Genomic DNA, 27873 nt, shown 5'->3' with positions numbered 1-27873 from the left:
TCCCTATTGTATTCGTGAGATGACGATGTGGTCCCTCCTAATTGCTGGGGTGTTGAGAGTCGACAGTAGAAGTAGCAAGTCATATTTTATCAGTAGACTGTGCAGCCCGAGCGCCCTGACCAAATGGAGATACTGCATGAGGGCCACTATCTTTGTAAGTTATTAATGTTTGGTGTTCAATTTTTGCAGAGGATGTGGACGTTGAACAAAGCTTGTAGCTGAAATAAAGTATATTCGAAATGCTGGTTCGTTCGGTGAACAAAGTAGTACGGAAGCGTTCCTTTTCACTGGCAATTACTATTCAGCAGTGCGCTTTGTATTTCATTAGAGAAACGATGACTGCCCGAAGCAGTTTTTTTAGGTCAGGTAATTTCTCAACAATTAAGAGCTCCGGACTTAGGAATTCTACATACGACTGTCAAAATGGTTCAAATGGCTCTGAGCACTATGGGACTTAACTTCTGAGGTCATCAGTCCCCTAGAACTTAGAACTACGTACTTAAACCTAACTAACCTAAGGCCATCACACACATCCATGCCCGAGGCAGGATTCGAACCTGCGACCGTAGCGGTTCCAGACTGTGGCGCGTAGAACCTTACGGCCAACCCGGCTGGCCATACGACTGTCTTTTTACATTCATTTCTCAACAGTCTTGAAACCGACGATCAGAAACCTCTGCGTTCTGCCTTCACTGAGAGCCTTGTCTTAAGCAGACAAATACTTCATGGAACTAACACCAGCTCAAACTCCATCATGACGACAACCAGATGCAGTTTCGAGAGGGTTTGCATCACTTCAGTAGTATCTGAGGAATAGTTGCGAAACCAGAGGGAATGAAACTTTCCTTTAAGTTAAGATATGCATCTTTTTAAATAAATTTCGGTTCCGTAGCCGACGGGCGGTTCCCATAAGCATCACTGATGTACGTATGTATGGCTCCGTCTCATCAAAGGAACTGACACTTCATTGGTGACGTTAGTATACGATTATAATCTACTCACTTCGTTTCGTGTGCACAAAATGACTGTTTCGTTTCAATGCAACTGTTGCTCCTCCATGAGCCACTTACTTTATTTACTGAATCTTTTATCCTCACAAAATTAGGGTCATGAAGCACACACTTACTTCTTACCAAACAGTTTTCTCATTTTCCACTGCATTATAGGAGATAAAAAATCTGATATGAAATTCAATACTCGCAAATAATTATGACAAATAGTATAAACAGTAACAGTTTTAGCAGAAGAAAGTTTAATTTCTGCTATGAAATGTCGAATAATAAACACAAATTACAGCAGGTATATTTGAAACCTGGGAAGCAGCTACGAAGAACGAATTTCATATTTTTTTAATTTTATATAAGGAGTGCTCAAATTAGAAGATTCGAAACGTCATTACAATCAAAACGATTGAAATTTACACACTTTTCCATATGCCGCCTGGGGAAAACGTAGTGAGAAAATCTAAGGACGTCAAACTAGCGTCCGGCGTGGTTGTGCGCATGTGTCACCAACCCTTAAAAAAAAAAAAAAACAAATTAACGCTGTGCCCTCAGCAGGCAACCTGATGCTCGCCGACGTCCCAGATCTGATCCAAGGTTTGGGCTCGCTACAAACTATCTCAATGTGAATCCACTTCAACTCTAACGAAGAACTGAAGGCCACCGTGGAGGACTGGTTCCTGTCACAGCCACAGGAATTCTGGGAACAGGGAATCCCTTGGCTCGAGAAGCAATGGAACAGTTGTGCTCAGTTGTCTATTGATTACTTTTGAATAAACACTCCAGTTATACCCTCAGTATTGTTTCGTACCTTTTCTGTTGAACATCCCTATTACACGAGCAGAGTAGAACACTAGACATGTGCAGGCCAAGCTGAGATGGGCGCCAGACGCGCGCGAGTGCAAAATATGTATACAAGATGTATCATAATTAGTAGCGAAAACTGACACGGATTGCGGTTACGAACCGCCACTGACTTCGGTGTCCAATATTGTTCTAATTGCTATGAATGATGCTTATCTGAACAAGAAATACTATACTACTTCAGAACATTACATTTTACAATTCGTTTTCCACATGTCATGGTTCAAATGGCTCTGAGCACTATGGGACTGAACATCTGAGGTCATCAATCCCCTAGAACCTAGAACTACTTAAACCCAGCTAACCTAAAGACATCACACACATCCATGCCCGAGGCAGGATTCGAACCTGCGACCTAGCGGTCACGCGGTTCCAGACGGAAGCGGTTAGAACCGCTCGGCCACAGTGGCCGGCCCACATGTCATCCTGCCTTCACTTTATTTACAGAGTATCTTGTAGTTGATTATAAATTTTCAACTGCCCTTATGGCAAATTTTGTGATGTATAACAACTTACTGGTGAATTTTTATCACATTTAACATCCAACTTAACGCAGCTAAATTATATCTTACGTTTAACGTGACAATATAAAATCAGATTTTTTTTGTATTCCATCCCACTTTTTCCGATGGAAAGTCGTATAAACTGAAAATTATAGAATTAAAAAGTTCCATTATTAAACCAAAAAGTAATTTATTCTTTCATTATCATTACTCTGTTTAATAGCTAGCAGATCTTTTATTCAAGGTACGATATTACAATAGGTCTACTTTTTTCTGCTTCCACGGAAAGCTTTTAGAGACTTCAGCAATTACCTTAAATGGAAGTTGTATTTTCGTTTCATATTAGGATTGGAATAAGATTAAGTACTTTATTTCTGTTGCAGAGGATTGTTTATGTGATACTTATTTTAAAAGGAAAAAAAAACCCATTTCACGATCAGAAAATTCCGATTTATTTTTAAAGGTCTTACTAAACGCCCCAGGGAAGGAAAGAAGGAACACAGAGTTTAATGTCCCATCGATGTCGAGGTCATTAGAGACGCAGCACAACATCAAAATGTTTTAAGGATGGGGAAGGAAATCGGTCGTGGCCTTTCAAAGGAACCATCTCGGCATTTCCTTGGAGCGATTTAGGAAAGTCGCGGGATAGCTAAATCTACGTGGCTGGTCACAGATTTGAATCCTCATTCTTCCGAATGCGAGTCCAGTGTGTTAACCACTGCGCCATCTCGCTCGGTCCCAAGGAAATGCAACTAATGTCTGAGGAGGAGGGGGAGGGGGTGGTTGGGAATGCCAAATGATATGTCGCTCGTGTGGACAAATATTTTCGAACCGGGCCTGGGTAAAATGGTTCAAATGGCTCTGAGCACTATGGGACTCAACATCTTAGGTCATAAGTCCCCTAGAACTTAGAACTACTTAAACCTAACTAACCTAAGGACATCACACACACCCATGCCCGAGGCAGGATTCGAACCTGCGACCGTAGCGGTCCCGCGGTTCCGGACTGCAGCGCCAGAACCGCACGGCCACCGCGGCCGGCCGGGCCTGGGTAAATGAGAACTTGTCTACAATCATGATAAACTATCTATAATATAAGATACTGATGTTTCCGCGTATGAACCGACAACGAAGCGGACACTGCGATAATTGAACCTCCCTCGGCGAAACCATCCTAACTGGGCGTATGAAGCACCGCCGTGGTGAAACAGACTGTTGTTGCAGATGAAATGCACACAAACATTCATTGCCAGTACTGTCTTCACTGCTCGTAACTTGCTGGCGGTGGGTGTGTTTAGTTTGCTTGAACTATCAGTTGACACCCACGACGGCGCAGCGGTTGAGAACTGGGAAGCGGCGCCGAGCGCAGGCGTCGCGTCGTTCCGGGAAGCAAAGCGATGCCGCCACTCGCTAATGAGCCGCTTCCGCCGCCGCCAGAGGCGCTGCGTGCGCTCTGCCGTCACAATGGCGGCGCGCTGCAGCTGCGTCAGACGGCGCGCGCGGCGCTGCCGGAATCGCTTGTGGTGGGCCCATATGGAGCAATATCGCAACTTCTTCGCCGCCTGTGAGGGAGTTGCTCGAGCGTTGGCCCTTACATTTCGCTATTATCCGATTTCTTGTAATGCCAGCATTAAACCTAGTGCTTTACCACTGTTTACTACGTGCTGGCTATTTAACTCTGCTCCGTTCCCCTTATCAACAGACGGATCTTGGCAATTGTGAAGGAAGTCGATTGTGTAGCGGGCACTAACCACCATAGTGTGAACTGTAACGAGTTAAATTAGTAAGCTCTGCGTAACGTCTCGTGGTAGGAGGAGAATATCGGTCGTGATCCGCAGACCGATGGGTGTCTTAACACAGTGAACTGCCACCAAACAGCCAACGACTGGCTAACATGCAAGAAGACAATGTAATACTGCGCACGTATCTACAGTTTACATGGCCGTTACTGTAAGAAAATGGAATATGGTCGCTTATCGCAAGTCTTACACGGATTTTAAGCTCGGCAATCACATTCAGGTTTTACCATCACTCGTCATGTCCAGCAGAACGCTGCGCTGGATTCAAAGTGTAAGGAGCACTTAAAAAGCAAAATCCGTTCTTTTGGAAAAGAAGGTCATGCCATCAATCAGGAAAAAATCTTCTTTGTTCAATGACGCCATACATAATTGTACATTCAGACAGCTGTGTACTCACTTTCCATTACTACAACGTAACATTTAGTGAATCGAGTAATATTTTACCTTCATTGCATTGACTTTGTACGGAAATTCGTAAAATGCATTCTACAAGCGCGTATAACCGCGAACAGTCGACGTGCAAGTCGGTCTTACCTCAATGGTAACAGTTGTAAGACCAGATCCCATATGAAGAAATGGTGAGACTTTTTTGTCCGTTCCCTCGAACTATACATAGCAGAAATATCACTAAAGTAAATTTTAACGGTCAAAGGTACTTTTCCATCTCACGTCACCAAATCAATTTTACATTCAATTCAAACAAGCAAGGAACCAAATTTCTTTCTCCTTTCCGTTCAGCGGCTGAAGGTAAAAAATTTACCAGAAAATAAATGTTGTCAAATGGGATACCTAGTTAAAGACATTCGGAAAGTGTGGTCAATTTTCGTAACAATACCATACATTGCAACTATTTCGACTAGTGCTTTGCAAATTACATTACATATAACTACGACTATTTTTAAAATAAGTATTTTTAAGCGCATCGCAATAATATTTTTCAGTTGAAAGCAAAAGGATGATCCATTTTGCTTCTTATGCCAGGATTTAGACGGAGGCAGGCGAAAAGTGCGATATTTTTCTACACAGCAGAAGAACCTAAACCTTCAATTCTACAGCACCTTGCCATGAACAGCGTCGAAAAAAAGGGAAAGTATCAAAATACATTATATGGCGACTGTGTAGGCGTGAACTTTGGATGATCCTACCACTTTATTTTAATCTACATTAACACGATGAGTATTGTTTGCTCCGTAAGAAAGGCACTAGCATTATAAAGCAGTCTTTGTTTGTCACATTTCTTCGATATCACTTTCATTAGTATGGCTTTATACGATTACACTCTTCCACCGAACAGGTCCGAGTTTTTAAGATACGCTTACATCAATATTCTCAATTGCACACTTAGGAGAAAGAAACAGAGGAAGAGAACACACAGTGTCAGCTGTTATATATACTACTGAGGTCAATAGGTCAAAACATGCCAAACAGAAAGGAAGTAACGCGTTTTAAAAAAAGAGTTATCCACAACGTTACATAGTAAATAAACATGAAAGCTGCGGTGACATGCTAATTCAAGAAAACGAGACCAGAAGGAATTATCATTCATTTACAGGAGTTCTAGTGCAGTGTTTTACTTACAAGTCATGCCCGTTACAACGCCATCAAAACAGCTAGGACACTCACCTGCAACAAAAAAAAAAACCTTGTGTCAATTGCACATACATTTCAAAGAGGAAGGCACTACAGAATAAAAACCTTCACTCTGCAGCAAACTGTTCTGAAACTCGTCAGTTTTACTCTTACAGGAACTTTCAAAAGAAACCCAATTCTCGTACTAACATACAGGATGCACATTAAGTCCGGGAACACTTTCAATTATTTATTGCACAAGAACTAAACATTGTACAGATGTCATACATATTACATTTTGAAAAGAAACTCTGAAAGTTTTTTCTTTACAAACATTCGATATGCGAACCATGAGTGACCCAGCAGATGTCAATACGGTAATCGAATTCTTGCCATACCCATCCCAGCGTGGCATCGTCGACTGGCAGTCGCTTCCCGTCTTCTCTGCCGGAGCTCTGCCACATCACGTGGTAGACGCGGTACATACATCAGATCTTTAATGTGCCCCCACAGAAAAAAGTCACACGTTGTGAGATCTGGTGATCGGGGAGGCCATTTCATGAAACAGCTGTCCCCTTCTTTAGCACGGCCGATCCATCGATGCGGCAGCTCCGTGCTCAGGCAGCCACGAACTCGACGATGAAAATGGGGTGGAGCCCCACCCTGCTGAAAGATGAACGGAGAGTCCTATTGCATTTGAGACATCAGCCATTTCTGCAACATGTCCAAGTAGGAATGTTCAGTGACAGTGCTCTCGGCGAAGAAGAATGGCCCGTACAGTTTTCGACGTAACTAGGCACAAAAGACATTTACCTTTGGGGAAGCACGCTCAAATTTAGTGCATTCGTGTGGATGCTTTCTACTCCAGACTCGACAATTATGCCTGTTCACTTTCCTATTAGTGTGAAAAGTGGCTTCATCGCTAAAAATTAAGCGATCAACAATGTCATCCCCATCCTAATTCAATTGCTGCAACTGCGAACAAAACTCAAAACGCTTGTCTTTGTCGCCGTCATTGAGCTTCTGCACTAGCTCCAATTTCAGTGGTTTCATAGACAGCTTCTGTCGCAGGACTTTCCACACTGTCACTGGACCCATTTCGAGTTCACGGAATGCACGACACACCGGTTTCTTTGGACTCCTTATGAATGTCTCTCGTACGCGCTCCACATTCACTTCACTCACGCTGGGACGTCCGCTTCTCTTTGCCGGGCACAATCAACCCGTCGTAACGAATTTGTTGCGCCAGTGGTAAACGGCCTACCTTGTTGGTGGCTTCTTACCGTACTTGGTACTAAACATCCGTTGAACAGCTGTAGCAGACTTGTTTTTGTCGAACTCCAACACACAAAAATGGTTCAAATGCCTCTGAGCACTATGGGACTTAACATCTATGGTCATCAGTCCCCTAGAACTTAGAACTACTTAAACCTAACTAACCTAAGGACAGCACACAACACGCAGTCATCACGAGGCAGAGAAAATCCCTGACCCCGCCGGGAATCGAACCCGGGAACCCGGGCGTGGGAAGCGAGAACGCTACCGCACGACCACGAGCTGCGGACTCCAACACACAGAAAGCTCGCTCCGCACCTGAACTCGCCTTGTTTGCGACTAGCGCTGACCATCGGCAAATTACTAAACTATGCTGTGGCGGTATACATGATGAAAAAAAAAAAACACTTTCAGGGTCTCTCTTCAAAATGACATATGTATGATATCTGTACGATGTTTGGTTCTTGTGCAATAAATAATTGAGCGTTCCCGGACTTCAGGTACACCCAGTATATACTGAATCAGTCAAATGTGTATAATGCCGGCACTACTGACCCAGTCACAACTAATGTGAAGTTTAAATCAGGCGCGAATCCGTGTGAACGATCAACAACCCCCCCCCCCCCCCCCCCCAAACGCGCACGCGGACGCGCACACAAAGAAACCAAAGAAATAGTAACTGTACTAAAAGCGTTAATATCTTTTACAGTTAATATTCGAAAAATAAATAGCACATAAAGTTTCTCAAAAGTGGCAAGGAATTCTAGAAAAGATACAAGCTGCGTTTAAAATGGAATACTTCTTAGCTCTTTGTCCATGGCTGCTTAGATGGACGCGTTTGCCGCCTGACTGGTTGTAAGAACCATTCCGACCAGGACCAACGTGCCTGTTCCCAGACTGCAGCCAACAACATATCCGTCACGGTTTAGAAAAATTATATTTGGGAATACGGTATGGGAGAAGCTAGGAAGAAAGCAAGAAGATTCACCACATCCTCCCCTCCTTCAGAGCTCAAACCTGGATCGGCGTCTGGCTTCATAAAAGCTATACCCGACTGCTCGACTGCTATACGTTTGACTAGAACAGTGATGCGCGCTACCCAAGTGTTGCTTCGTCTTACTGCAACCACACACACGTCTCTTCACAACACTGATTTCATTTTCTACACTGTTTCCAGGGCGACTAACCACAGCGGCGAAAAACACTCTTTCAGTTCGCAAACAGCGGAAATCCATCACTGTAAGATTACGCTATTGGCGATAAATCAATGGAAACAGCAGCAACAATATAATACTTAAGGAGTAACCGTCCGGAGAGACCTAAAGTTGAAAAATCACACAAAACTAGCATGTGTCAGTCTGAGTATCACTGAAAGAATCACATGAAGAAATGTATAGGACAGTAGAATGAAACCTAGACAGATAGAAAGAAAGTACGCAAACTATTTATTGTTTCAAAAGTAATCGCCATAATAGTTGTTAATACATCTATCGCACTATACGATAAGACGGTCAATGCCATCAAACGAAAATGTTTGATGTTACGTAAGGAACCGTGACTGTACCCAGGCGAGCAGCTGTTCGTCCAAAGCGAATCTACGGTCAAGGATCACTCTTCACAGATCCTAAAATATCGAAATCGCATAGGGAGTGATCGCGAGTGTGTGGAGGAGGCGCAAGGGCTTCCCCGTGAAACTTGTGCAGCCCACTCGAAACAATCTCGGCAATATGTGTGCGGGCAACGCCAAATGTTTCTCCGTCAGGGGAACGACCGTCTTGTCTCACAGTGAGATAAATGTATTGACAGTTATGACGATTAATTTTTAAATAAAAAACAGTTTGCTTACTTTTTTCCAACTGTCTACTTTCATTTAATTTGCCCTTTGCAATTAATTCACGAAAGAAGTGGCTTATGACTATTTTGGACCTTGTATCGCGTTCGAACATTTTGAGTTACCTCGAAGAGAACGGTCTATTGACACAGAGTCAACACGGATTTAGAAAACTTCGCTAAACACAACTAGGTCTTTACTCACACGAAGTGCTAAGGGCTATCCGCAAGGGATTTCAAATTGATTCAGTATTTCTAGATTTCCAGAAGGCCATTGACATTATCTCACAATCGGCTTATACACAAATCGCGTCTTTATGGAATATCGTCTCTGTTATGCGACGGTATTCGTGATTTCGTACTTCCTAATAATTGACGGAAAGTCATGGAGTAAAACAGAAGTGATTTCTGGCGTTCCGCAAGGTAGTGTTATAGGCCGTCTGCTGTTCCTTATCTATATAAACGATTTACGAGACAATGAGCAGACGTCTTAGGTTGTTTATCGCCTGGTAAAGTCATCAGAATATAAAAAACAAATTGCAAAGCGAAAAAAAGGTAGCGGCATAATTTTAAAATCGGTAATTGACCCTAAATAATGGAACGTGTGAGGTCATCCACATGAGTGCTAAAAGAAATCCGTTAAACTTCGATTAAACGATAAATCAATCAAGTCTAAAGGCTGTAAATTCATCTAAATACGTAGGAGTTACTATTGCAAAAACTTAAATTGGAAAGAAAATGTTGTGGGGAAGTCGAGCCACATACTGGGATTTACTGGCGGAGCACTTAGAAACTGCAACAGATCTACTAAAAAGACTGCCCATATTACGCTTTTCGATCATCTTTTGGAGTACTGTTGTGCGGTGTGCGATCCTTACCAGATAGGATTAACGGAGAACATCGAGCAGCACGCTTTGTGTAATCGAGAAATCGGGGAGAGAGTATCACGCACATGATACGCGATTTGGGGTGGATATCATTAAAACCAAGGCGTTTCTCGTTGCGGTGGTACCTTCTCACGGAATTCCAATCACCAACTTTCTCCTCTGAATGCAACAATATTTTGTTGACGTCGACCTACGTAGGGAGAAAAGATCATCACAGTAAAATAAGGGAAATTCGAGCTCGCACGAAAAGATATAGGTATTCGTGTTTTCCACCCGCTGTTCGAGAGCAGAATAGAGAATTATTGTGAAGGCGATTCGAAGAACCTTCTGCCAGACACGCGTGATTTGTAGAGTATCCATGTAGATACAGAACTACGGGTTCGTTTAATATGTGCGAGAGGATTACAGAGACGCTCATCAAATTTCAGTAGAAAACGCTACAGGATATGGTTTTGCCGTCACGAAGTCATCCAAGACACTACTTCCTCACTCATACATTTCGCAAAACGAGCAGACGATAAAACTGAAGCCTTAGGGAGACTTACCAACTGTCGTTGTTCCCGCACACCATTCGAGAATGTAACAGGAAAGAGGGTGAGGGTGAGGAGTGTTCTCATACCAGAGGTAAGAAGTAACTTCCGCCGAACACCGCGAGATGTATTGTGACGTATAGATGCAGAGCAGTTGTGAAACTTGGCCATTTCAAAAGCAACACCACCTCCCGCTAACATCCTAAAATCAACGATCACCGATTTTAGCAATTCACATAAATCGTTTGTTCCCTCGGGCCAACATAAATCGTTCGTTCCCTTTGGCTACGGTCGCCTCGGCAAAATACGCACTGCCAACTTAGGAGTGCCTTAATACATTTATATAACGTAGACCAAGATGGATTACTAGGTCACGAGGAGAAGACTAGCCGAACATTAACTAAGAAGTTTGCTCGACCGGAAGACGCCGGCTCTAAGAATTCCAAACAGTGTTAAGTGGAGGAAGACGCGCCGGGGTTTTATTCTGGGGACGCCGGCGCTGGTAATTTATCGCGCACAGCCGCGAGTTACGAGATTAGCCGGCGACGCCGCCTGGCCGGAGACGAGGACTGCGTCCACGCTCCACACTACTGCTGGGGCCACGTCGTACGAGTAGTGCAATATTTTACGATTACATGTCATATCACACTATCTGAACGAAAGAGACGGAAGGAAGATAAGGCTTTCACGTCCCGTCGACGAGGTCATTATTTAGGAAAGGGGAAATACGGAGAAAAATCGGTGGTGCTTTCTGAAATAAATAGCAGGCGATTCAAAAAGACAGAACAGATCTGAGATGTTTATTACAGACAAAATATAAAAGAAAGGAACACACTTGATAAGGTTGTGCTGCTGTTTGTAGCAGCATTGCGACAACACCACAACAGGAATAATTGTGTGTGCTGGAATTTGCGCGAATTCATTCCATTGGTCAAGTGCAACGTGCGGTCCGCTGTCGATCCAGCAAGAAGTCACCTCCGCCAAGCAGATATATGACAGGCATACAAAATTCTTGGAAGTAGGTTCCATGTGTAAAGCTAAGAACATAGGTCTGGCACCCACGTCTGATGAACATGTCGAGATGCGTGCGTTCACACGGAGCCGTCGGAAGTTAACTACACGGGCAGGCCAGGACCTTCAATTTCCTCAAACAAGGGTGTGGCGACGCCTGCATGCAAAGCCTTACAAGTTGCAGTTATTGCAGCATCTGCGCCCCCGTGACGATAACGGAAGGATTTTTCATTTCAGTTCTCCAGGATATGGCGAAGAACTTTTTCCGAACGGATCCTCGTTTTGGAGGAATCGACATTTCATCTATCGGGTAAAATAAACGGCCATAATGTAAGAACTTGGGAGTCACAAAATCCTGGCGTCGCCGTCGAACATGAGAGAGATTAACTTTAACTGAACCTTTCTGTTTTGCAAAGGAAACTGTGACAGGAATGTCATAGCCGAACGGGTTGCAAAATTGACTGTTTCCTTAAGTTCATGAAGATTCCAATGATTTCATTCTTAATCATGACGGCGCCCTACCTCACTTTCACCTTGACGTGTGGCTTGATGTTAACGCCACAGTCCCACGGCGTTAGATTTGAAGAGGTGGACAACTAGGTATTGTTCATTGTTTTTGGTATCGCAGCTCACCAGACCTCATACCCCTTGCGATGTTTTTTTTAATTTTTTGGGGGGGGCGGGGGGGGGGGGGGGGGGGGGCGGCGGCGGCACATAAGAGTGTCTTTGTCTGCTCTTCAACAGCTGAGAAATCGAATTCCTTAGCTGTCGATTCAATAAACAGGGACCTGTCGGTATTTGTGAAACGAAATGGACTAGTGTTTCGATTTTTCCCGAGCAACGGATGGTGCTCATCTTGTGTGTAAGGCGCACTGTCTGAGCGAACACAAAAGTTTGAACCTTCCTCTATCCAGTGACATATCTTTCATACTTTGTTTGTAATAATTGAAATTGTTTTTGTTCGTGGATCGCCCTGTATATTGCTTCCTTCTACGTATAGTTTGCGAAAAGACCATGAAGATACGTTTAGAGAGATTCGAGCCCACTCGGAGGCTTACCGCACCCGCGTACCATACGCGACAGGAACAGGAAAGAGGGAGAAGTGACAATGGTAAAGTATCCTCCACCACACGACGCAAGGTGGCTTGCGGATTATAGATGTTGACGCAGAAAGAACCTATCATGGCATTCGTCTTAAGTGGTTTAGGGATATCTCGGAAAACCTAATAAGCCGTCGTCACACGAGACGCGTTGCTCAGCGCGAAGCACACCTGAAGTGGTGCCTGCCGTGGCCGCTGTGCAGTCTGAAACGGCCCGCTGCAGCTCGCGGAACGTGCTTCTCAACGTTATTTGCGTTATTGGCGATTGAACAGCGAATAATGCTGTATAACGGTCTGACTCAATTGAATCTTCATCTCAACTGACGATTTAAATTTAATGTAGTTAAATTATGAAGTCTGCGTTAGTTTGGGCATCCATAAGTCCATATTCTCGATGTCACACTGACTATCATTGGCCTGAAACAAAGTCCTTCGACGAACAGATTTCAAGATCCTGATTCGTTTTTTAATTTCATTTGAAGGGAAGAGGAGATCTTTTCTAAGCTGCTCGCTATCACTGAAAGAAATATTTACGCTCAAGATACAAACATATGGCAGTTCATTAAAAACAGGAGATATGGTGTTTATATTTTACACACAGTTTCATAACAGCAAGAAATTCTAGTGTGTAACTTATGTTTAATTTTTGACATAGGCTGGCTGTTCCTTTAAGATTTCTGGCCACTAGGGAAACATTCGAATCGTTCTCCTTCGCAACAATAACTTCAACGACTATGTTATTGATAATAAATAAAATCGAGTACTGTCGGTAATACTTCCATTACATTAGTAAGAGAGACGCAAAATCTTTTAGAAAACAAAAAATGAAATAAATGGAAGTGGGTAGACGTGAAACTGCTACCTTGCGATTCACAGCTCACGAAGCAACCAACCGTGCTACGCCTTCAACATAGCAGCCAGACTTCCGTATATGAGGTACAGTATCCGAAAAACGTGTGTACAGCTGTCATTATTTGATATTTAACTATGACAGTTTGTATGAAAACGACGCGCTTTTGATAGATAATCATCGTGCTGTAGCATTGCAACTGTATATTTTCGTAGCACAACAATCATCGATTACATGTAGGTGTGTGTGTCTCTCTGGTATAACAAATCGTAGCTAAAATAACGCGTTTTTGAGATATCCTCAATTCACTGATGCTTTGAAACATCTTATATTCATACCATGTACTCTATGATAAAGAAAACCAAATACGTAGTTTAACTCAACACAATACGTGGTTCCTCAGTTCTGATTGAGAGGTAAAAACGATGTCACATATCATTGGCCACGTTCCTCTCCACGAGGCAAAACCCTGACTTGGCTGTCTTCATTTCGCGCCCCACTGTGTCATGGAACACGGAAATCCACGCTGCGACATCACCAGCTCCTCGTCCCGTAGGGGGGTCGGCTTAAATCTGAGTGGCCAGATGAGGATTTAATCCGCCGTCCTCCCGAATGCGAGTCCACCGTCTTACCAAAGCGCCACCTCGATCGGTCACCCACTTCTAGTTCAATTTTCTGTTATGTTGTATACTGTTCCGTATCGATCCGGCGGCCGCCAAAATCTGTAATTCGTTGGTCTCGGGACACTTGTTTGAAACCAGAGTAAGCAGCCACGTGTAGGGAACGAGCGAGCGCGCAAGCCGGCCGGCCGCAGGGCCGGAAATTCCCCGGGGCCTGGCAGACCGATTCTTCGAAAGCAGCCAAGGCCGAACACGGCTCGGGCCGCCTCTTCCCAACTGCACCAGGCACAGGCGCCTGCCTGCGGGAAACTGAGTACTGGGAACCGTGACACTTACTCGGCGCCCTCCAACCCTTTAAGTTAGTGCGCGCTCCTAACTACAAGCCGTACTTCAGCGAATGCAGTCTGCCCCTCCTCATCACAGACCGATAACATTGATGGTAGCTCGAGTAACCAGTAAAAAGTGTAACATATTATTTCCTGACACCGCCTGTGATTCGCTAGACCGGTTTTCCGATATCCTGGAGATCACTGGCCGATCTTTCCATAATCCTTCTAAATGCACTGTGGTGAGAGCCTATCTGTGTGCAGGGCTGTACCGATGGTGAGATATACTGCCAAGGTCACAGGCACAGACGGAGCGCAAAAATTGACCGAAAAAAGTGAGAAAGAAGACAGTTTAAAAATTATGCGACAGAGTTACGTGAATTCTCATATGCGACACTGCTATCTTCTGCTTGCGAGAAAAAGCCTTTCCCTCGGCTCGGCCCCCGACTGTAAGCGCACGCTGGTGTCATTTCGTTCAATTGGCACTGCTATCGAACAGGCACCTATCACTAACATTAATCATGAGTTCAGGAACGTAAAATTATCGTACATCCCAAAAATTATAGTACATACCAAAAAATTATACTACAAAAAAACTAAAATTTTTAATTTGTATATAAAAATAATAGACTGAGCGGAAAAATAAAAAAAAGAACTGCTCTAGGGGCGCTACGCTTGCTTTCTCCATGCTTTACTCAATATACTATTGATTAACATTAGCGCACCATATACATCTCACTTTATAACCCGAAACTTCTATCCACATCGCTACTGTGAGCATACAAAATCCTTGCCTGTGATCGTAATTTACACCTGTCGAAGGCTCTTTAACTGCCAGTCTGTAAGTAGCTTTCTTTTACGAGGACACGCTGAAAAGTAATGGCTCTTAATTTTTTATGTGAAGTGTTTTAAAATTTCAAATAAAACAAACCTTACTAGCACATTCTACACATTTGCAGCTTTCTACCGCTACAGGGTTCCGAATTGTAGCGTGTAACATGGCGGTGTGTAATATACACTACTGGCCATTAAAATTGCTACACCACGAAGGTGACGTGCCACAGACGTGAAATTTAACCGACAGGAAGAAAATGCTGTGATATGCAAATGATTAGTTTTACAGAGGATTCACACAAGGTTGGCGACACCTACAACGTGCTGACATGAGGAACGTTTCCAACCGATTTCTCATACACAAACAGCAGTTGACCGGCGTTGCCTGGTGAAACGTCATTGTGATGCCTCGTGTAAGGAGGAGAAATGCGTACCATCACGTTCCCGAATTTGATAAAGGTCGGATTGTAGCCTATCGCCATTGCGGTTTATCGTATCGCGACATTGCTGCTCGTGTTGGTCGAGATCCAATGACTGTTAGCAGAATATGGAATCGGTGGGTCCAGGAGGGTAATACGGAACGCCGTGCGGGATCCCAACGGCCTCGTATCACTAGCAGTCGAGATGACAGACATCTTATCCGTATGGCTGTAACGGATCGTGCAGCCACGTCTCGATCCTGAGTCAACAGATGCGGACGTTTGCAAGACGACAACCATCTGCACGAACAGTTCGATAACGTTTGCAGCAGCATGGAATATCAGCTCGGAGACCTTGGCTGCGGTTACCCTTGACGCTGCACCACAGACAGGAGCGCCTGCGATGCTCTACTCAACGACGAACCGGGGTGCACGAATGGTAAAACGACATTTTTTCGGATGAATCCAGGTTCTGTTTACAGCATCGTGATGTTCCCATCCGTGTTTGGCGACATCGCGGTGAATGCACACTGGAAACGTGTATTCGTCATCGCCATACTGGCCTATCACCCGGCGTGATGGTATGGAGTGCCATTGGTTACACATCTCGGTCACCTCTTGTTCGCAATGACGGCACTTTGAACAGTGGACGTTACATTTCAGATGTGTTACGACCCGTGGCTCTACCCTTCATTTGATCCCTGCGAAACCCTACATTTCAGCAGAATGATGCACGACCGCATGTTGCAGGTCGTGTACGGGCCTTTCTGGATACAGAAAATGTTCGACTGCTGCGCTGGCCAGCACATTCTAAGATCTTTCACCAATTGAAAACGTCTGTCAACTGTGGCCGAGCAGGTGGCTCGTCACAATACGCCTGTCACTACTCTCCATGAACTGTGGTATCGTGTTGAAGCTGCATGGGCAGCTGTACCTGTACACGCCATCCAAGATCTGTTTGATTCAATGCGCAGGCGTATCAAGGCCGTTATTACGGCCAGAGATGGTTGCTGTGGGTACTGATTTCTCAGGATCTATGCACCCAAATTGCGTGTAAATGTAATCACATGTCAGTTCTAGCATAACATTTGTCCAAAGAATACCCGTTTATCATCTGCATTTCTTCTTGGTGTAGCAATTTTTATGGCCAGTAGTGTATTATGACCACCTGCTTAATAGCTTCTTTGTCCGTCTTTGGAACTAAATACATCACTGATTCTTCGTAACTGGGATCCGACTGTTTGTTGGTAGGTTTGTGGAGGTATGTGGCATTAGATGTCTTCACACAGGTCATGTAATTTCTCGTAAATAACCGGCCGCTGATTTGCGCACGCGGTGATGGCACCCGGTATGGACGCAGATGCGTTCGACAGAATTTAAATCAGGCGAATTTGGTCGATGAGGCATCAACGTGAGTTCAATACAGGGTGATTCAAAAAGAATACCACAACTTTAGGAATTTAAAACTCTGCAACGACAAAAGGCAGAGCTAAGCACTATCTGTCGGCGAATTAAGGGAGCTATAAAGTTTCATTTAGTTGTACATTTGTTCGCTTGAGGCGCTGTTGACTAGGCGTCAGCGTCAGTTGATGCTAAGATGGCGACCGCTCAACAGAAAGCTTTTTGTGTTATTGAGTATGGCAGAAGTGAATCGACGACAGTTGTTCAGCGTGCATTTCGAACGAAGTATGGTGTTAAACCTCCTGATAGGTGGTGTATTAAACGTTGGTATGAACAGTTTACAGAGAATGGGTGTTTGTGCAAAGGGAAAAGTTCTGGACGGCCGAGAACGAGTGATGAAAATGTAGCACGCATCCAGCAAGCATTTGTTCGCAGCCCAGGAAAACCGACTCGCAGAGCTAGCAGAGAGCTGCAAATTCCACAATCAACTGTATGGAGAGTCCTACGAAAAAGGTTAGTTATGAAACCTTATCGTCTGAAATTGGCTCAAGCACTGTCTGCAGCTGATAAGATTAAAAGAATCGATTTCTGTGATTTTATCCTTGCTCAAATGGAAACAGATGAATCTTTCGTTTCAAAGATTGTGTTTAGTGATGAAGCAACTTTCCACACTAACGGGAAAGTCAACAGTCACAATGTCTGTATATGGGGCACTGAGAATCCGCGGGAAACAACTCAGTATGAACGTGACTCGCCTAAGGTGAACGTTTTCTGTGCCATTTCAGCCAATAAAGTTTTTGGTCCCTTTTTCTTCGAAGGTGCTACTGTAACTGGACTACAGTATCTGGAGATGTTAGAGAATTGGCTGTTCCCTCAGCTCGAACAAGAAGCACAACAATTCATATTTCAGTAGGATGGAGCGCCACCACATTGGCACTTATCTGTCCGTAACTACCTGAACGTCAACTACCCGAGGCGATGGATCGGCCGCCAGGCAGCCCGTGACAGAGCACTTCATCACTGGCCTCCAAGAAGCCCTGATCTTACCCCCTGCGATTTTTTCTTATGGGGGTATGTTAAGGATATGGTGTTTCGGCCACCTCTCCCAGCCACCATTGATGATTTGAAACGAGAAATAACAGCAGCTATCCAAACTGTTACGCCTGATATGCTACAGAGAGTGTGGAACGAGTTGGAGTATCGGGTTGATATTGCTCGTGTGTCTGGAGGGGGCCATATTGAACATCTCTGAACTTGTTTTTGAGTGAAAAAGAAACCTTTTTAAATACTCTTTGTAATGATGTATAACAGAATGTTATACAGGGTGATTCAAAAAGAATACCACAACTTTAAAAATGTGTATTTAATGAAAGAAACATAATATAACCTTCTGTTATACATCATTACAAAGAGTATTTAAAAAGGTTTTTTTTCACTCAAAAACAAGTTCAGAGATGTTCAATATGGCCCCCTCCAGACACTCGAGCAATATCAACCCGATACTCCAACTCGTTCCACACTCTCTGTAGCATATCAGGCGTAACAGTTTGGATAGCTGCTGTTGTTTTTCGTTTCAAATCATCAATGGTGGCTGGGAGAGGTGGCCGAAACACCATATCCTTAACATACCCCCATAAGAAAAAATCGCAGCGGGGTAAGATCAGGGCTTCTTGGAGGCCAGTGATGAAGTGCTCTGTCACGGGCTGCCTGGCGGCCGATCCATCGCCTCGGGTAGTTGACGATAAGGTTTCATAACTAACCTTTTTCGTAGGACTCTCCATACAGTTGATTGTGGAATTTGCAGCTCTCTGCTAGCTCTGCGAGTCGAATGTCCTGGGCTGCGAACAAATGCTTGCTGGATGCGTGCTACATTTTCATCACTCGTTCTCGGCCGTCCAGAACTTTTCCCTTTGCACAAACACCCATTCTCTGTAAACTGTTTATACCAACGTTTAATACACCACCTATCGGGAGGTTTAACACCATACTTCGTTCGAAATGCACGCTGAACAACTGTCGTCGATTCACTTCTGCCGTACTCAATAACACAAAAAGCTTTCTGTTGAGCGGTCGCCATCTTAGCATCAACTGACGCTGACGCCTAGTCAACAGCGCCTCAAGCGAACAAATGTACAACTAAATGAAACTTTATAGCTCCCTTAATTCGCCGACAGATAGTGCTTAGCTCTGCCTTTTGTCGTTGCAGAGTTTTAAATTCCTGAAGTTGTGGTATTCTTTTTGAACCACCCTGTATTATGTTTCTTTCATTAAATACACATTTTTAAAGTTGTGGTATTCTTTTTGAATCACCCTGTATAATGCTCCTCAAACCACTGTAGCACGGTTATGGCTCCGAGACATGGGCAGTTATATTGCCGAAAGCTGATATCGCTTAAGGTGACGATATCAAGCATGATAGGATGCAAATGGTTCGCAGCTGTCAGTCTTCGATTACTACCACAGATACCAGGCATGCGCAGGAGAGGGTCTCCCATAGCATAATACCGATCCCAACAGCCTGCCTCCATGCCGCGCGGCACGTTTCGAACTACCGTTCACCTCAATGACGGCGTTTGTGGAGAAGACCTGAGACCTAGTGTGGCCAAATTTAGATTCACCCGACGAGCTGACATGTTTCCACCGATTGACTGTTGAATACCGACGGTCCCATGCCCAATGCAATCGTAATTGACGATGTCGTTGGCTGAACATGTGAACACATGTGGTCACGACAGTAGCACTCGTTCACAGGCTCCGCGTAATAATAATCTACCCTTTGCCGAAGTCGTATATCTCAACTGATTTCCCCGTTTGCAGCCTGTATCTTTGCTAAGGTGATCCCCGTCCGTGTCTGCTCCGTTTACATACCGTGCTTTAGTTACCGCGTCACGCGTCCCCAACGCAAACAGGCGGCACCCAACGTCACAGGGGATACTGGTGATAATGTTTTGCTTATCAGTGTATACATTTGCTTGAGAGCGACAGCAAGTATTTGCACTGGAGAATACAACAACACAATACGTCGTGGGGTCGCATGGCGAACTGGTCTTCTGTATCACTGTAAACCACCGAAAGGTGGGGTTGGGCCAAATTATTCGGTTAGACAAACCACGTCACATGTGGTTTTTATCCGCTGCTTCGATTATAATCACGGTTGTCTCGGTTCATCCATGCCGCATTTCTGGTAGGGCTGTGGCCGGTTAGTACATTAGTTGCGGATATCTATCCGCAACTAATGTATTAACCGGCCTTTACAGTGTCTCCAGTGGATCCCCACTGGAGACGCTGTAATGGAAATCCGTTAGCTGATACACTGCTAAACGTGCACGGTCTTGGTTGGCTACAGTGGCGCATGGAGTGGTCTTTCAACCGTGTTTGGTGAGAAAAGAAAGTAACCGCTTGTGATAGAGGGGTACAAGTTCCGTTTCCATCGAACTCTAGGCGGAAAGACGTGTAAAGCATATCTGAAATTGATTTAACAGGTACGACTCGTGAACACTCTACTTCTGACAACCATGAACCTAACGATGTCCAATCTGTGCACTGGCAGAAGGCAAGCCATCGCGTTGAAACGTAAAGCTGTTGAGATTTGTGCGAAGGATCAAGCAAAATTCCTCATCCTGAGACTTCTGTTGATTACTTAGCTTTAATAACAAAGATGTCATTCTGATTAGGAAAATGATTTGTCATATGTAAATGGTTTCTTCCTTATGTTGTCAAGGGACCTATCGGAGTAGGACGCAGTTATACCTCAGTACCTAAACCACTCGACTACTTTAGATGAAAAGTTATTATTTATTAACTATGTCGTGAATAACATTACAGGAGTGAACAAAAAAAATACCGTTTGCTAAACAGTGTGATATATTGTCTATGGGCGGTACTTTTACAAACGGCCCTCCCTTTTTAAACAGCTTTTCGTGGTTCATGGTCGTAGTTATACATACGGACCGACTTTTTTTACTTTATTGACACACAAGTCTCCTGATAAGTACAAAATGGCCCCTCAACATCCAAGTAATCATTTTCCAGTAAAATTTCTCAGAGGGCTGTTTATGTTTATTTTTAAGAGGATGTTCATTCTACTTTTCTCGGAATTTGGCTAATACATCCCTCGAAGGATGGCCTTTTCCATCTCGATCACAGTTTGTTTCGCGAAACGCAATCTTTGAGTCATATAACGAAATATACTAGGCAGGGTGACATTTCACACATTACCTTCTTATTCTTTTACCGGACGAGGTAGACGATTGTTTGGTACGCGATATTATGGTCATTCAACCAGACGATGAAGCTGCGCGTTAGTTTTCAATCTCAGTACAAACGACGAATGCGTGCGGAAGTTTTCATTCTAAGCTGAACGTTATGTCTATGATTCACATCCTAACATATTTAAATTACGGGAAGTCAACAATGAGGTACAAACAACCGCTTAAGTAAAAAATCAATAGCATGAATTTGGAAAAAAAACAAGAAAAAATAAGAAAACAACAGTGGACATGGAAGAATTTCTGCAACAGAAAATGATCCAACATATAGGCTACAAGGAGAAATAAGGAGACTACACTATTTCAAAGCTACAGCATACAAATTTCTGCAATAAAAGAGAACAGAAAATGGTGCTGTAAAAGAAATCGTAACAAATAAAATCGCAGTCTTTGGTTTGCTCTACACACAATATTATCTATGTGATCGTTCCAGTTTAGGTTATTTCTAATTACATATGACGGTAGTATCTGTTCCCGAAAGAACACATACCGTGGATGACCATGCAGCTTTGCTAGAAAGGAAATGATAATTAAATAGACACCCTAGCTGCAAACAGGCGTTGATATACTTCACTGGGGACATGTTGAAAATGTGTGCCCCGACCGGGACTCGAACCCGGGATCTCCTGCTTACATGGCAGACGCTCTATCCATCTGAGCCACCGAGGGCACAGAGGATAGTGCGTCCGCAGGGACTTATCCTTTGCACGTTCCCCGTGAGATCCACATTCCCAACATTCCCAACAGAACCTCCTGGGCCTCTGATTCAGACCCTCCACTCGGCTGTGCACCCAAGGACAACTGTCGATTCTATCGATGAAGCTGCAGATGGTGAGCGCCTTAATCTCGCAAGCAAGACCGGCAGTCTTTACCATTTCCGCTAGCCGCCCGAAACCAGAGAGAATCTCCTCGGATCCAAAGCAACACACGTCATTGGTACAGACATGGGCCACCACCTGCAGTTGACTGCACCCTGTACTCTTCACGGCATCCTGAAGCACCCTTTCCACATCCGGAATGACTCCCCCCGGTATGCCCACGGGGTGTACACTGGATTCCTTCCCCTCCTTGGCAGCCATGTTCCTAAGGGACCCCACTACTTGCCTAACGTTGGAGCTCCCAACTACCAGTAAACTGACCCTCTGTGAATGCCCAGACCTTGCAGGCCGAGAAGCTTCCTCTGGAACAGGGTGGACGACCGCATCCGGCTCAGAGACTTCGTCAGCCACAGACAACGTCCGAAACCTGTTCATCAAACGAACTGTGGAGGCCCTACGATTGGCCCCTCGGAAAGTCTTTCGCTGTCTGACTTTGGAATGATCTCTCACTCGACCACAGGTGAGAGGTCAACCTCAATGCAGGCAGTGCACGGGGCGGCCACAGCAGTGAACCGATCGGGGGACTCGTGGGACGTGCTAGACGTCCCTCGCATCCTTGCGTCTGACCGCCCACAGTGATGCCCCTTGGCAGCAGCCTCAAGCTATGTGACGGAAGTCAACACCGCCTAGGGCTGTGAGCGAAGGGTCGCCAGCTCAGCTCCCATCTGTACACAACAATCACAGTTCCTATCCATTACTGAAGTCGCTTCTATTTGAAGCTCGTAAAAATATGTTATAAACGAACGGTGTACTCGCCTTGTTATCAGCACAAACCCGCGGTGCACTCTCACCGATGATCTAACCGACACTGAACTGTTCTAATCAAAACAAACAAAAGCCTTTACGATACGAGGGTCGATAACAACGGTGGTACTGTGCGCTATACTGATATTAAAATAAAAGCTTGTGCCTAGTAATCACACGAACACGCAAGAAATTACAAAAATAAACTAGTAACTACACAGATAACTGAAAATAAGTCGCTCCTGTTTGAAGCTCGTAAAGATATGTAACAAACGGACGGTGTACTCGCCTTATTAGCAACAGGAACTCGAAGTGTTCGCTCACTGACGGTCTAATCGACAGTAATAGTTGATTTTGTCGCGCGTTCTTTTTGTACTTCGTTGCCCTTTCCGGTACTCGTCAACGATACTATCTCAATCTATTTGAATGCAGAGAAAATCATACTACTTCAGGGCGCACGCGCGTGTGTGTGTGTGTGTGTGTGTGTGTGTGTGTGTGTGTGTGTGTGTGAGAGAGAGAGAGAGAGAGAGAGAGAGAGAGAGAGACCGACCGTTGCGGGATCTCATGTGACGAACTGTTGTCCATATGAATATAGCTCGTGTTGATGGTGCACAAATTAGAATGTGAGCGAATGTGTCTTCATCAGCATCCCACCTGCCATGCGTTTTGCCTCCAGGCAAACCGTTCCTCGGAACAGTTTCGCGTTAAACCTTATGGTTACATATCTGCTGGTGCTTTATTAAGAGCATATCGTTGAGCAGTAACGAAACTCTAGCGTACTGTTGCGTTTATTTCAGAGTAGAGCCTTGATTGGATACGCAGAGCAGCCACAAATAACCGCAGCCCGTCACCTCCGAAATTAAAAGCACGGATTGTGCCACGAGTAAGCGCCTCTTGGAACTGACAACGACACATGTAACTCGAGCGTTCTCTGCAGACCGGAGTATTTTTGTTACTCCATTATAAGTAAGTGTCAACAGCAGAGGAAAGCACACAAAACATATACGGCTTAGTGAACGATTAAGGTCTTAATTCCTCATACACCAACGTGGTACGGAAAACATCAATTTTCATTTTTCGCAGTAGTTTCAAATTTAAATATTGTCTGAAGAAACTTTAAGGAATGATACCGTACAGGAGTTCGTTCATCATTTACAAGAAATTTGGAACAGTCGTATATATATTTGCTATCGGTCTGCTTATGCCATCCTCAAGAACAAAGCGTTCCACGACATATGATTTGATTATTATTATTATTATTATTATTAGTCGTAAAGCTCCCAACATGTAAGACGCTAAGTAAAGATGGTTCACTTCTGGGGCTTCTTATTCTTCTTGTTTGCCCACCAGGTCTTCATTCTTTGCGAGAATTCAGCTTTTCTTTCTTCGCTCCATTTTGTTCCAGTTCTCGGCGCTTTTGTCTCTGGTTTGACCTCCCATTTGTCAACTTTAAGTTTGAAACTGTTTCTTTTGTTCATGTCTTCAGTAGTAATGTTGGCTAATTCCAGATCTTTCTTTACATTTTTGATCCATTCTCCTCCATTAACAAGGGATGCTACGTATCTTACTATTTTTTTTTTTAAGTCTGTGATCGGGAAGTCTCATTATGTGGCCATAGAATTTTAGACGCCTCTTCCTCATGTCTATCTCTATGTTAGAATATTCTTCAATTTTAGAATTTTTCTGTAATCTATACCCCTCTTTGGTCCATCTTGGTCCCAGAATTTTCCTAATGATTTTCCTTTCCTCTTTCTTCAGGTTTTCCATATTTGTTTTCCTTTTAAGTGTCAAGGTTTCGCTGGCATATAGCATTATTGGTTTAATTACCGACTTATAATGTTTAATTTTTGTATTTATAGATAGACATTTTTTATTGTAAATGTTTTGGACCAGCCCTAGACCCCTACGAGCTTTTAATATTCTTTCTTGTTGTGAGTATTTTTCAGAAATTATCTCTCCTAAATATTTAAAGTATGGTACCCTCTTAATTTCTCCATATTTGGTTTGTAACTTAGAAATTTCTAGATTTGTTGTTGTAAACACCGTTTTCTCATAAGATATTTGTAGGCCAACTTTTCCTGCACACTCTTTTAAGGTTTCTATCTGTTTGACTGCCATTTCACTAGAATCTGCCATTATTGCAAGATCGTCTGCGTAGGCTAAGTAGGGGATTTGTAGGTCATCTTTTTTGGTTCCCAGTGATATTGGTTTCCAGTACTTTTCTTTTTTGAGTTCTTTTTCCCATTCTGCCATGACTCTATCCAGAACTAAGTTAAATAACAGAGGTGATAATCCATCACCTTGTCTAACCCCAGTTTTTATCTCAAATGATTTTGAAAGTTTTCCCATGAATTTCACTTTGCATTTTGTATTTGTTAATGTCTGCTCTATGATGTTCCGTGTCTTCTTATCCAGTCCTTGTTCTTCAAGAATTTTAAATAGTGTGGGTCTGTGAATTGAATCATATGCCTTTTTAAAGTCGACAAAGACATATACTGTAGGCTTCCTTCGCATTTGTCTCATCCTTGTAATCAATTTCAAGTTTAAAATTTGTTCTGGACATGATCTGTTTGGTCTGAAACCAGCTTGGAAATCTGAGATTTTGGGTTCTAGCTGAGACAGGAATTAAACAATAAAGACACTTCTAAATCCTGTTGAAACGGCTTTTGAGGCCAGAAACAAATGGATCAAAATATTGTTGAAGTTTTCTTTAAAGCTTAATTCTTTAAAGCTTAATTCAAAAGCCAAGATCGTTTAAACACTGTTTACTGGATGACCGGTTTCAACACACTAAAGGTGCGATCATCGGATCTGTGAAGATATAAGATGACAGGTTTGAGGGAGGGCTCACATGAGTTACACTATATACATTACCATTAGTACAGCACCACATACCTGAATGTACATTAACATGCATAAATCATTTGGATATAACGATACATGAGGCAGACCAGCTGATATATAATCATTGTCACAGAAATAAAAATTAAAAAACAACTGCTATCATGGTCATTCTGTTTCATCAGATATATAAAATCGAAGTCACAAGATAAAACTACTTGACACATGGCCGCAGCTGGACTAACAACGGTCGGCATCACACTGCCCTCTCTCGCTCCGGTTTGCCTGCTGCGAGTCTAGTGGTTCACGACCGGTCACAAGATAGCGCTGTCCCAGCAGTGCACACACAGTCCCACGGTATAACCACTCATTACTACTACAGTACAACTTTATTATTATTGCTAATCAAATACCTATGCAAAGAAAATTTTGGCACACATTTACTTATTATACATGCTATGGATACTATATATACTACGAAGTATGGCAGGCCACGCCCCACAAAAAGAGAAAAAATGACCAATAAATTACATATTAGTTGCCGGCCGAAGTGGCCGTGCGGTTAAAGGCGCTGCAGTCTGGAACCGCAAGACCGCTACGGTCGCAGGTTCGAATCCTGCCTCGGGCATGGATGTTTGTGATGTCCTTAGGTTAGTTAGGTTTAACTAGTTCTAAGTTCTAGGGGACAAATGACCTCAGCAGTTGAGTCCCATAGTGCTCAGAGCCATTTGAACCATTTTACATATTAGTTTACCCTTATTCATATCTGGAAGTCAGGAATTTACACATAGTAATCTGTTCATAAGACGACTTAGATAGAATGTGACGAATGATGAAACCTATATGCTGGGCTTTACCTGTCTGGGCACTACGGGCTTACTATGTGTAAATCCCTGACTTCCAGATAGAAATAAGGGTAAATTAATACATAGTTTATTGGTCATTTTTTCTCTTTTTTCTCTTACTTACAGAGCTATCCAGGCAAAACTCCCTCAGTCCCACTTCACCTGTACCACGTCTCCTACTTCCTTAACACAACAGCTCTCTTGCAGCTACACAATGCTGGGCCAGCATATTGCGTAGATGTGGCTTAGCCACAGCCTTGCGGGGCGTTTCCAAAAAGGAAGGAAGGAAGTAAGTTTAGGGTTTAACGTACCGTAAACATCGAGGGCGATAGAGAGGAAGCACAAGCTCGGACTGAGATCTATAGAGAATATGCCAACCCATAGTGGCACACATCATTTGCAAGTGGGATATTCGTATTTAAAAAGGCGATTATCTATTGGCTTTACTGATGGTATTCACAACTGAGTGCGTCGACAGGAAGGCTCAGAACAGTACGAAAATGTGCTTTGAGTATTAATCGCTCATCCCAAAAACTATGGCATGAGCCATTCACATGCATAGCTGTGTGTCCTATCGCGAGAGACGTATTCAAGCTCCAGGAGATGAACTTTGGTAAGGTGACGAAATAAAATATCGAGGTAATGGAACTGAAAGCATACACATTTCAAGGTTTTAACGCACATTGTGTACTTATTGAGGTAATGTAAGCTCTACATGAGCAGGATCATTGATTTTGTAAGACAACGACGTGCAAAACCACAAGGAAAGTTACAAGATGGTCATTCCATCATGAGACTTCACTCTGTATTTTTCGGACCGAATTACAAGCCAATGTTAGAGTGTGATTGACAAAAGGCATGTTATGATGACACTGGCATAGCATGTCATCATTTGAAAATGTCGATACTGGACAGCTTGAATGCAGAAGTGACTTTAATGTGAAAAAGAGGTTTTACTCAGATACTGTTCTTCCACTTTGCTTTGACCACTTCACTGAAATTCCACACCTACACTTTGAAGGCTGAATAGCTGTGCAACGTTATCGGGACAGTAGAAAACAGAAATATACAAGGACTATTCGGAAAGTAGGGTCCGATCGGACGCGAAATGGTATCCATAACAGAAATTCGATGAAGCTTCGCACGGATGTATTTGGCAATGTCTCTAGTATGCCCGTCGATCGCGTCACATCGCTCTTTTCAGTTCTAGCGCAAAGTGAACATCTAAAGATGCTTAGAAAACATTGTCTCCCGCGAAGTATGTGGGCCTGGTGAGTAATTTCGCCTGATGTCATGCAACCCACATAACTTAACAGTCGTGCCTTTCCATCATGACAATGCTCAGACACACTCTGCAGGGCAATGATGCTCCTGCAACTTTTTCGGTGGGAAGTGTTTGGTCACCCACAGTACAGCCCGTAATTGGCTCCCCCTGAATTTCACGTGGATCGCTGGGTATTAATACAACATTTTGGCAC

The 27873-nt window shown here is 43.6% G+C and overlaps 1 protein-coding gene and 1 non-coding gene across 8 annotated transcripts in view; both read right to left on the bottom strand.

The window, feature by feature from the left end:
• The window catches only part of LOC126199361 (transcriptional enhancer factor TEF-1), an 835913-nt gene that overhangs the window by 353971 nt on the left and 454069 nt on the right, over positions 1-27873 (bottom strand). The gene's annotated exons all lie outside the window — the stretch shown is intronic.
• Trnat-ugu (transfer RNA threonine (anticodon UGU)) lies at positions 21683-21757 on the bottom strand. The gene has a single exon. It is a non-coding gene; the product is annotated as a tRNA-Thr (tRNA).

Source organism: Schistocerca nitens, chromosome 8 (genome assembly GCF_023898315.1).
Source record: "Schistocerca nitens isolate TAMUIC-IGC-003100 chromosome 8, iqSchNite1.1, whole genome shotgun sequence".
Lineage (NCBI taxonomy): Eukaryota > Metazoa > Arthropoda > Insecta > Orthoptera > Acrididae > Schistocerca > Schistocerca nitens.
The sequence above is the reverse complement of the archived record's forward strand: the minus strand, read 5'-3'. Positions and strand labels throughout refer to the sequence as shown.